The sequence below is a fragment of the Idiotropiscis lumnitzeri genome, unplaced genomic scaffold (assembly GCF_059441095.1).
Source record: "Idiotropiscis lumnitzeri isolate Australia: NSW breed Sydney's pygmy pipehorse unplaced genomic scaffold, RoL_Ilum_1.0 HiC_scaffold_24, whole genome shotgun sequence".
Classification (NCBI taxonomy): domain Eukaryota; kingdom Metazoa; phylum Chordata; class Actinopteri; order Syngnathiformes; family Syngnathidae; genus Idiotropiscis; species Idiotropiscis lumnitzeri.
The window spans coordinates 752581-764705 of record NW_028283562.1 but is presented as its reverse complement, the minus strand read 5'-3'; the positions used below and the strand labels follow the sequence as shown (position 1 = coordinate 764705).

The 12125-nt window shown below is 53.9% G+C and overlaps 1 non-coding gene across 1 annotated transcript; it reads right to left on the bottom strand.

Annotated features, from left to right (window-relative positions):
• Positions 1-1757: 1757 nt before the first annotated feature.
• On the bottom strand, positions 1758-1840 carry trnar-ccg (transfer RNA arginine (anticodon CCG)). Its single transcript has one exon. It is a non-coding gene; the product is annotated as a tRNA-Arg (tRNA).
• Positions 1841-12125: the final 10285 nt, after the last annotated feature.

Here is a 12125-nt window from a genome sequence, read left to right as displayed (position 1 = left end):
TGTTCTTGCTTGGTACTTTCAATGGGCACTGTCTGAGGTGGGATTCGAACCCACGCCTCCTGGGGAGACTGCGACCTGAACGCAACGCCTTAGACCGCTCTGCCATCCTGGCAGCTGGTAATGCTCTCTTGACTGTGTTTGCTTTTTTCTTGCTTGGTACGTTCAATGGGCTCTGTCAGAGAAGGGATTCGAACCCACGCCTCCTGGAGAGACTGCGACCTGAACGCAACGCCTTATACCGCTCTGCCATCCTGGCAACTGGTATTGCTTTCTTGACTGTGTTTGCTTTGTTCTTACTTGGTACTTTCAATGGGCTCTGTCAGAGGCGGGATTCGAACCCACGCCTCCTGGGGAGACTGCGACCTGAACGCAACGCCTTAGACCGCTCTGCCATCCTGGCAACTGGTAATGCTCTCTTTACTGTGTTTGCTTTGTTATTGCTTGGTACTTTCAATGGGCTCTGTCTGAGGCGGGATTCGAACCCACGCCTCCTGGGGAGACTGCGACCTGAACGCAACGCCTTAGACCGCTCTGCCATCCTGGCAACTGGTAATGCTCTCTTTACTGTGTTTGCTTTGTTATTGCTTGGTACTTTCAATGAGCTCTGTCTGAGGCGGGATTCGAACCCACGCCTCCTGGGGAGACTGCGACCTGAACGCAACGCCTTAGACCGCTCTGCCATCCTGGCAGCTGGTAATGCTCTCTTGACTGTGTTTGCTTTTTTCTTGCTTGGTACGTTCAATGGCCTCTGTCAGAGGCGGGATTCGAACCCACGCCTCCTGGGGAGACTGCGACCTGAACGCAACGCCTTAGACCGCTCTGCCATCCTGGCAACTGGTAATGCTCTCTTGACTGTGTTTGCTTTTTTCTTGCTTGGTACGTTCAATGGGCTCTGTCAGAGGCGGGATTCGAACCCACGCCTCCTGGGGAGACTGCGACCTGAACGCAACGCCTTAGACCGCTCTGCCATCCTGGCAGCTGGTAATGCTCTCTTGACTGTGTTTGCTTTTTTCTTGCTTGGTACGTTCAATGGGCTCTGTCAGAGGCGGGATTCGAACCCACGCCTCCTGGAGAGACTGCGACCTGAACGCAACGCCTTATACCGCTCTGCCATCCTGGCAACTGGTATTGCTCTCTTGACTGTATTTGCTTTGTTCTTGCTTGGTACTTTCAATGGGCTCTGTCAGAGGCGGGATTCGAACCCACGCCTCCTGGGGAGACTGCGACCTGAACGCAACGCCTTAGACCGCACTGCCATCCTGGCAACTGGTAATGCTCTCTTGACTGTGTTTGCTTTGTTATTGCTTGGTACTTTCAATGGGCTCTGTCTGAGGCGGGATTCAAACCCACGCCTCCTGGGGTTACTGCGACCTGAACGCAACGCCTTAGACCGCTCTGCCATCCTGGCAACTGGTAATGCTCTCTTGACTGTGTTTGCTTTTTTCTTGCTTAGTACTATCAATGGGCACTGTCTGAGGCGGGATTCGAAACCACGCCTCCTGGGGTTACTGCGACCTGAACGCAACGCCTTAGACCGCTCTGCCATCCTGGCAACTGGTAATGCTCTCTTGACTGTGTTTGCTTTTTTCTTGCTTAGTACTATCAATGGGCACTGTCTGAGCCGGAATTCGAACCCACGCCTCCTGGGGAGACTGCGACCTGAACGCAACGCCTTAGACCGCTCTGCCATCCTGGCAGCTGGTAATGCTCTCTTGACTGTGTTTGCTTTTTTCTTGCTTGGTACGTTCAATGGGCTCTGTCAGAGGCGGGATTCGAACCCACGCCTCCTTTGGAGACTGCGACCGGAACGCAACGCCTTATACCGCTCTGCCATCCTGGCAACTGGTAATGCTCTCTTGAATGTGTTTGCTTTGTTCTTGCTTGGTACTTTCAATGGGCAATGTCTGAGGCGGGATTCGAACCCACGCCTCCTGGGGTTACTGCGACCTGAACGCAACGCCTTAGACCGCTCTGCCATCCTGGCATCTGGTAATGCTCTCTTGACTGTGTTTCCTTTGTTCTTGCTTGGTACTTTCAATGGGCACTGTCTGAGGTGGGATTCGAACCCACGCCTCCTGGGGAGACTACGACCTGAACGCAACGCCTTAGACCGCTCTGCCATCCTTGCAACTGGTAATGCTCTCTTTACTGTGTTTGCTTTGTTATTGCTTGGTACTTTCAATGGGCTCTGTCTGAGGCGGGATTCGAACCCACGCCTCCTGGGGAGACTGCGACCTGAACGCAACGCCTTAGACCGCACTGCCATCCTGGCAACTGGTAATGCTCTCTTGACTGTGTTTGCTTTGTTATTGCTTGGTACTTTCAATGGGCTCTGTCTGAGGCGGGATTCGAACCCACGCCTCCTGGGGTTACTGCGACCTGAACGCAACGCCTTAGACCGCTCTGCCATCCTGGCAACTGGTAATTCTCTCCTGACTGTGTTTGCTTTTTTCTTGCTTAGTACTATCAATGGGCTCTGTCTGAGGCGGGATTCGAAACCACGCCTCCTGGGGTTACTGCGACCTGAACGCAACGCCTTAGACCGCTCTGCCATCCTGGCATCTGGTAATGCTCTCTTGACTGTGTTTCCTTTGTTCTTGCTTGGTACTTTCAATGGGCACTGTCTGAGGTGGAATTCGAACCCACGCCTCCTGGGGAGACTGCGACCTGAACGCAACGCCTTAGACCGCTCTGCCATCCTGGCAGCTGGTAATGCTCTCTTGACTGTGTTTGCTTTTTTCTTGCTTGGTACGTTCAATGGGCTCTGTCAGAGGCGGGATTCGAACCCACGCCTCCTGGAGAGACTGCGACCTGAACGCAACGCCTTATACCGCTCTGCCATCCTGGCAACTGGTATTGCTTTCTTGACTGTGTTTGCTTTGTTCTTGCTTGGTACTTTCAATGGGCTCTGTCAGAGGCGGGATTCGAACCCACGCCTCCTGGGGAGACTGCGACCTGAACGCAACGCCTTAGACCGCTCTGCCATCCTGGCAACTGGTAATGCTCTCTTTACTGTGTTTGCTTTGTTATTGCTTGGTACTTTCAATGGGCTCTGTCTGAGGCGGGATTCGAACCCACGCCTCCAGGGGAGACTGCGACCTGAACGCAACGCCTTAGACCGCTCTGCCATCCTGGCAGCTGGTAATGCTCTCTTGACTGTGTTTGCTTTTTTCTTGCTTGGTACGTTCAATGGGCACTGTCTGAGGCGGGATTCGAACCCACGCCTCCTGGGGAGACTGCGATCTGAACGCAACGCCTTAGACCGCTCTGCCATCCTGGCAACTGGTAATGCTCTCTTTACTGTGTTTGCTTTGTTATTGCTTGGTACTTTCAATGAGCTCTGTCTGAGGCGGGATTCGAACCCACGCCTCCTGGGGAGACTGCGACCTGAACGCAACGCCTTAGACCGCTCTGCCATCCTGGCAGCTGGTAATGCTCTCTTGACTGTGTTTGCTTTTTTCTTGCTTGGTACGTTCAATGGCCTCTGTCAGAGGCGGGATTCGAACCCACGCCTCCTGGGGAGACAGCGACCTGAACGCAACGCCTTAGACCGCTCTGCCATCCTGGCAACTGGTAATGCTCTCTTGACTGTGTTTGCTTTTTTCTTGCTTGGTACGTTCAATGGGCTCTGTCAGAGGCGGGATTCGAACCCACGCCTCCTGGGGAGACTGCGACCTGAACGCAACGCCTTAGACCGCTCTGCCATTCTGGCAGCTGGTAATGCTCTCTTGACTGTGTTTGCTTTTTTCTTGCTTGGTACGTTCAATGGGCTCTGTCAGAGGCGGGATTCGAACCCACGCCTCCTGGGGAGACTGCGACCTGAACGCAACGCCTTATACCGCTCTGCCATCCTGGCAACTGGTCATGCTCTCTTGACTGTGTTTGCTTTGTTATTGCTTGGTACTTTCAATGGGCTCTGTCTGAGGCGGGATTCGAACCCACGCCTCCTGGGGTTACTGCGACCTGAACGCAACGCCTTAGACCGCTCTGCCATCCTGGCAACTGGTAATTCTCTCCTGACTGTGTTTGCTTTTTTCTTGCTTAGTACTATCAATGGGCTCTGTCTGAGGCGGGATTCGAAACCACGCCTCCTGGGGTTACTGCGACCTGAACGCAACGCCTTAGACCGCTCTGCCATCCTGGCATCTGGTAATGCTCTCTTGACTGTGTTTCCTTTGTTCTTGCTTGGTACTTTCAATGGGCACTGTCTGAGGTGGGATTCGAACCCACGCCTCCTGGGGAGACTGCGACCTGAACGCAACGCCTTAGACCGCTCTGCCATCCTGGCAGCTGGTAATGCTCTCTTGACTGTGTTTGCTTTTTTCTTGCTTGGTACGTTCAATGGGCTCTGTCAGAGGCGGGATTCGAACCCACGCCTCCTGGAGAGACTGCGACCTGAACGCAACGCCTTATACCGCTCTGCCATCCTGGCAACTGGTATTGCTTTCTTGACTGTGTTTGCTTTGTTCTTACTTGGTACTTTCAATGGGCTCTGTCAGAGGCGGGATTCGAACCCACGCCTCCTGGGGAGACTGCGACCTGAACGCAACGCCTTAGACCGCTCTGCCATCCTGGCAACTGGTAATGCTCTCTTTACTGTGTTTGCTTTGTTATTGCTTGGTACTTTCAATGGGCTCTGTCTGAGGCGGGATTCGAACCCACGCCTCCTGGGGAGACTGCGACCTGAACGCAACGCCTTAGACCGCTCTGCCATCCTGGCAACTGGTAATGCTCTCTTTACTGTGTTTGCTTTGTTATTGCTTGGTACTTTCAATGAGCTCTGTCTGAGGCGGGATTCGAACCCACGCCTCCTGGGGAGACTGCGACCTGAACGCAACGCCTTAGACCGCTCTGCCATCCTGGCAGCTGGTAATGCTCTCTTGACTGTGTTTGCTTTTTTCTTGCTTGGTACGTTCAATGGCCTCTGTCAGAGGCGGGATTCGAACCCACGCCTCCTGGGGAGACTGCGACCTGAACGCAACGCCTTAGACCGCTCTGCCATCCTGGCAACTGGTAATGCTCTCTTGACTGTGTTTGCTTTTTTCTTGCTTGGTACGTTCAATGGGCTCTGTCAGAGGCGGGATTCGAACCCACGCCTCCTGGGGAGACTGCGACCTGAACGCAACGCCTTAGACCGCTCTGCCATCCTGGCAGCTGGTAATGCTCTCTTGACTGTGTTTGCTTTTTTCTTGCTTGGTACGTTCAATGGGCTCTGTCAGAGGCGGGATTCGAACCCACGCCTCCTGGAGAGACTGCGACCTGAACGCAACGCCTTATACCGTTCTGCCATCCTGGCAACTGGTATTGCTCTCTTGACTGTGTTTGCTTTGTTCTTGCTTGGTACTTTCAATGGGCTCTGTCAGAGGCGGGATTCGAACCCACGCCTCCTGGGGAGACTGCGACCTGAACGCAACGCCTTAAACCGCACTGCCATCCTGGCAACTGGTAATGCTCTCTTGACTGTGTTTGCTTTGTTATTGCTTGGTACTTTCAATGGGCTCTGTCTGAGGCGGGATTCGAACCCACGCCTCCTGGGGTTACTGCGACCTGAACGCAACGCCTTAGACCGCTCTGCCATCCTGGCAACTGGTATTGCTCTCTTGACTGTGTTTGCTTTGTTCTTGCTTGGTACTTTCAATGGGCTCTGTCAGAGGCGGGATTCGAATCCACGCCTCCTGGGGAGACTGCGACCTGAACGCAACGCCTTAGACCGCACTGCCATCCTGGCAACTGGTAATGCTCTCTTGACTGTGTTTGCTTTGTTATTGCTTGGTACTTTCAATGGGCTCTGTCTGAGGCGGGATTCGAACCCACGCCTCCTGGGGAGACTGCGACCTGAACGCAACGCCTTAGACCGCTCTGCCATCCTGGCAGCTGGTAATGCTCTCTTGACTGTGTTTGCTTTTTTCTTGCTTGGTACGTTCAATGGCCTCTGTCAGAGGCGGGATTCGAACCCACGCCTCCTGGGGAGACTGCGACCTGAACGCAACGCCTTAGACCGCTCTGCCATCCTGGCAACTGGTAATGCTCTCTTGACTGTGTTTGCTTTTTTCTTGCTTGGTACGTTCAATGGGCTCTGTCAGAGGCGGGATTCGAACCCACGCCTCCTGGGGAGACTGCGACCTGAACGCAACGCCTTAGACCGCTCTGCCATCCTGGCAACTGGTAATGCTCTCTTTACTGTGTTTGCTTTGTTATTGCTTGGTACTTTCAATGGGCTCTGTCTGAGGCGGGATTCGAACCCACGCCTCCTGGGGAGACTGCGACCTGAACGCAACGCCTTAGACAGCTCTGCCATCCTGGCAACTGGTAATGCTCTCTTTACTGTGTTTGCTTTGTTATTGCTTGGTACTTTCAATGAGCTCTGTCTGAGGCGGGATTCGAACCCACGCCTCCTGGGGAAACTGCGACCTGAACGCAACGCCTTAGACCGCTCTGCCATCCTGGCAGCTGGTAATGCTCTCTTGACTGTGTTTGCTTTTTTCTTGCTTGGTACGTTCAATGGCCTCTGTCAGAGGCGGGATTCGAACCCACGCCTCCTGGGGTTACTGCGACCTGAACGCAACGCCTTAGACCGCTCTGCCATCCTGGCATCTGGTAATGCTCTCTTGACTGTGTTTCCTTTGTTCTTGCTTGGTACTTTCAATGGGCACTGTCTGAGGTGGGATTCGAACCCACGCCTCCTGGGGAGACTGCGACCTGAACGCAACGCTTTAGACCGCTCTGCCATCCTGGCAGCTGGTAATGCTCTCTTGACTGTGTTTGCTTTTTTCTTGCTTGGTACGTTCAATGGCCTCTGTCAGAGGCGGGATTCGAACCCACGCCTCCTGGGGAGACTGCGACCTGAACGCAACGCCTTAGACCGCTCTGCCATCCTGGCAACTGGTAATGCTCTCTTGACTGTGTTTGCTTTTTTCTTGCTTGGTACGTTCAATGGGCTCTGTCAGAGGCGGGATTCGAACCCACGCCTCCTGGGGAGACTGCGACCTGAACGCAACGCCTTAGACCGCTCTGCCATCCTGGCAGCTGGTAATGCTCTCTTGACTGTGTTTGCTTTTTTCTTGCTTGGTACGTTCAATGGGCTCTGTCAGAGGCGGGATTCGAACCCACGCCTCCTGGAGAGACTGCGACCTGAACGCAACGCCTTATACCGCTCTGCCATCCTGGCAACTGGTATTGCTCTCTTGACTGTGTTTGCTTTGTTCTTGCTTGGTACTTTCAATGGGCTCTGTCAGAGGCGGGATTCGAACCCACGCCTCCTGGGGAGACTGCGACCTGAACGCAACGCCTTAGACCGCACTGCCATCCTGGCAACTGGTAATGCTCTCTTGACTGTGTTTGCTTTGTTATTGCTTGGTACTTTCAATGGGCTCTGTCTGAGGCGGGATTCGAACCCACGCCTCCTGGGGTTACTGCGACCTGAACGCAACGCCTTAGACCGCTCTGCCATCCTGGCAACTGGTATTGCTCTCTTGACTGTGTTTGCTTTGTTCTTGCTTGGTACTTTCAATGGGCTCTGTCAGAGGCGGGATTCGAACCCACGCCTCCTGGGGAGACTGCGACCTGAACGCAACGCCTTAGACCGCACTGCCATCCTGGCAACTGGTAATGCTCTCTTGACTGTGTTTGCTTTGTTATTGCTTGGTACTTTCAATGGGCACTGTCTGAGGCGGGATTCGAACCCACGCCTCCTGGGGAGACTGCGATCTGAACGCAACGCCTTAGACCGCTCTGCCATCCTGGCAGCTGGTAATGCTCTCTTGAATGTGTTTGCTTTGTTCTTGCTTGGTACGTTCAATGGGCTCTGTCAGAGGCGGGATTTGAACCCACGCCTCCTGGAGAGACTGCGACCTGAACGCAACGCCTTATACCGCTCTGCCATCCTGGCAACTGGTAATGCTCTCTTGAATGTGTTTGCTTTGTTCTTGCTTGGTACGTTCAATGGGCTCTGTCAGAGGCGGGATTCGAACCCACGCCTCCTGGGGAGACTGCGACCTGAACGCAACGCCTTATACCGCTCTGCCATCCTGGCAACTGGTAATGCTCTCTTGAATGTGTTTGCTTTTTTCTTGCTTGGTACTTTCAATGGGCTCTGTCAGAGGCGGGATTCGAACCCACGCCTCCTGGGGAGACTGCGACCTGAACGCAACGCCTTAGACCGCACTGCCATCCTGGCATCTGGTAATGCTCTCTTGACTGTGTTTCCTTTGTTCTTGCTTGGTACTTTCAATGGGCACTGTCTGAGGTGGGATTCGAACCCACGCCTCCTGGGGAGACTGCGACCTGAACGCAACGCCTTAGACCGCTCTGCCATCCTGGCAGCTGGTAATGCTCTCTTGACTGTGTTTGCTTTTTTCTTGCTTGGTACGTTCAATGGGCTCTGTCAGAGGCGGGATTCGAACCCACGCCTCCTGGAGAGACTGCGACCTGAACGCAACGCCTTATACCGCTCTGCCATCCTGGCAACTGGTATTGCTTTCTTGACTGTGTTTGCTTTGTTCTTACTTGGTACTTTCAATGGGCTCTGTCAGAGGCGGGATTCGAACCCACGCCTCCTGGGGAGACTGCGACCTGAACGCAACGCCTTAGACCGCTCTGCCATCCTGGCAACTGGTAATGCTCTCTTTACTGTGTTTGCTTTGTTATTGCTTGGTACTTTCAATGAGCTCTGTCTGAGGCGGGATTCGAACCCACGCCTCCTGGGGAGACTGCGACCTGAACGCAACGCCTTAGACCGCTCTGCCATCCTGGCAGCTGGTAATGCTCTCTTGACTGTGTTTGCTTTTTTCTTGCTTGGTACGTTCAATGGCCTCTGTCAGAGGCGGGATTCGAACCCACGCCTCCTGGGGAGACTGCGACCTGAACGCAACGCCTTAGACCGCTCTGCCATCCTGGCAACTGGTAATGCTCTCTTGACTGTGTTTGCTTTTTTCTTGCTTGGTACGTTCAATGGGCTCTGTCAGAGGCGGGATTCGAACCCACGCCTCCTGGGGAGACTGCGACCTGAACGCAACGCCTTAGACCGCTCTGCCATCCTGGCAGCTGGTAATGCTCTCTTGACTGTGTTTGCTTTTTTCTTGCTTGGTACGTTCAATGGCCTCTGTCAGAGGCGGGATTCGAACCCACGCCTCCTGGGGAGACTGCGACCTGAACGCAACGCCTTAGACCGCTCTGCCATCCTGGCAACTGGTAATGCTCTCTTGACTGTGTTTGCTTTTTTCTTGCTTGGTACGTTCAATGGGCTCTGTCAGAGGCGGGATTCGAACCCACGCCTCCTGGGGAGACTGCGACCTGAACGCAACGCCTGAGACCGCTCTGCCATCCTGGCAGCTGGTAATGCTCTCTTGACTGTGTTTGCTTTTTTCTTGCTTGGTACGTTCAATGGGCTCTGTCAGAGGCGGGATTCGAACCCACGCCTCCTGGAGAGACTGCGACCTGAACGCAACGCCTTAGACCGCACTGCCATCCTGGCATCTGGTAATGCTCTCTTGACTGTGTTTCCTTTGTTCTTGCTTGGTACTTTCAATGGGCACTGTCTGAGGTGGGATTCGAACCCACGCCTCCTGGGGAGACTGCGACCTGAACGCAACGCCTTAGACCGCTCTGCCATCCTGGCAGCTGGTAATGCTCTCTTGACTGTGTTTGCTTTTTTCTTGCTTGGTACGTTCAATGGGCTCTGTCAGAGGCGGGATTCGAACCCACGCCTCCTGGAGAGACTGCGACCTGAACGCAACGCCTTATACCGCTCTGCCATCCTGGCAACTGGTATTGCTTTCTTGACTGTGTTTGCTTTGTTCTTACTTGGTACTTTCAATGGGCTCTGTCAGAGGCGGGATTCGAACCCACGCCTCCTGGGGAGACTGCGACCTGAACGCAACGCCTTAGACCGCTCTGCCATCCTGGCAACTGGTAATGCTCTCTTTACTGTGTTTGCTTTGTTATTGCTTGGTACTTTCAATGAGCTCTGTCTGAGGCGGGATTCGAACCCACGCCTCCTGGGGAGACTGCGACCTGAACGCAACGCCTTAGACCGCTCTGCCATCCTGGCAGCTGGTAATGCTCTCTTGACTGTGTTTGCTTTTTTCTTGCTTGGTACGTTCAATGGCCTCTGTCAGAGGCGGGATTCGAACCCACGCCTCCTGGGGAGACTGCGACCTGAACGCAACGCCTTAGACCGCTCTGCCATCCTGGCAACTGGTAATGCTCTCTTGACTGTGTTTGCTTTTTTCTTGCTTGGTACGTTCAATGGGCTCTGTCAGAGGCGGGATTCGAACCCACGCCTCCTGGGGAGACTGCGACCTGAACGCAACGCCTGAGACCGCTCTGCCATCCTGGCAGCTGGTAATGCTCTCTTGACTGTGTTTGCTTTTTTCTTGCTTGGTACGTTCAATGGGCTCTGTCAGAGGCGGGATTCGAACCCACGCCTCCTGGAGAGACTGCGACCTGAACGCAACGCCTTATACCGCTCTGCCATCCTGGCAACTGGTATTGCTCTCTTGACTGTGTTTGCTTTGTTCTTGCTTGGTACTTTCAATGGGCTCTGTCAGAGGCGGGATTCGAACCCACGCCTCCTGGGGAGACTGCGACCTGAACGCAACGCCTTAGACCGCACTGCCATCCTGGCAACTGGTAATGCTCTCTTGACTGTGTTTGCTTTGTTATTGCTTGGTACTTTCAATGGGCTCTGTCTGAGGCGGGATTCGAACCCACGCCTCCTGGGGTTACTGCGACCTGAACGCAACGCCTTAGACCGCTCTGCCATCCTGGCAACTGGTATTGCTCTCTTGACTGTGTTTGCTTTGTTCTTGCTTGGTACTTTCAATGGGCTCTGTCAGAGGCGGGATTCGAACCCACGCCTCCTGGGGAGACTGCGACCTGAACGCAACGCCTTAGACCGCACTGCCATCCTGGCAACTGGTAATGCTCTCTTGACTGTGTTTGCTTTGTTATTGCTTGGTACTTTCAATGGGCTCTGTCTGAGGCGGGATTCGAACCCACGCCTCCTGGGGTTAGTGCGACCTGAACGCAACGCCTTAGACCGCTCTGCCATCCTGTCAACTGGTAATTCTCTCCTGACTGTGTTTGCTTTTTTCTTGCTTAGTACTATCAATGGGCTCTGTCTGAGGCGGGATTCGAAACCACGCCTCCTGGGGTTACTGCGACCTGAACGCAACGCCTTAGACCGCTCTGCCATCCTGGCATCTGGTAATGCTCTCTTGACTGTGTTTCCTTTGTTCTTGCTTGGTACTTTCAATGGGCACTGTCTGAGGTGGGATTCGAACCCACGCCTCCTGGGGAGACTGCGACCTGAACGCAACGCCTTAGACCGCTCTGCCATCCTGGCAGCTGGTAATGCTCTCTTGACTGTGTTTGCTTTTTTCTTGCTTGGTACGTTCAATGGGCTCTGTCAGAGAAGGGATTCGAACCCACGCCTCCTGGAGAGACTGCGACCTGAACGCAACGCCTTATACCGCTCTGCCATCCTGGCAACTGGTATTGCTTTCTTGACTGTGTTTGCTTTGTTCTTACTTGGTACTTTCAATGGGCTCTGTCAGAGGCGGGATTCGAACCCACGCCTCCTGGGGAGACTGCGACCTGAACGCAACGCCTTAGACCGCTCTGCCATCCTGGCAACTGGTAATGCTCTCTTTACTGTGTTTGCTTTGTTATTGCTTGGTACTTTCAATGGGCTCTGTCTGAGGCGGGATTCGAACCCACGCCTCCTGGGGAGACTGCGACCTGAACGCAACGCCTTAGACCGCTCTGCCATCCTGGCAACTGGTAATGCTCTCTTTACTGTGTTTGCTTTGTTATTGCTTGGTACTTTCAATGAGCTCTGTCTGAGGCGGGATTCGAACCCACGCCTCCTGGGGAGACTGCGACCTGAACGCAACGCCTTAGACCGCTCTGCCATCCTGGCAGCTGGTAATGCTCTCTTGACTGTGTTTGCTTTTTTCTTGCTTGGTACGTTCAATGGCCTCTGTCAGAGGCGGGATTCGAACCCACGCCTCCTGGGGAGACTGCGACCTGAACGCAACGCCTTAGACCGCTCTGCCATCCTGGCAACTGGTAATGCTCTCTTGACTGTGTTTGCTTTTTTCTTGCTTGGTACGTTCAATGGGCTC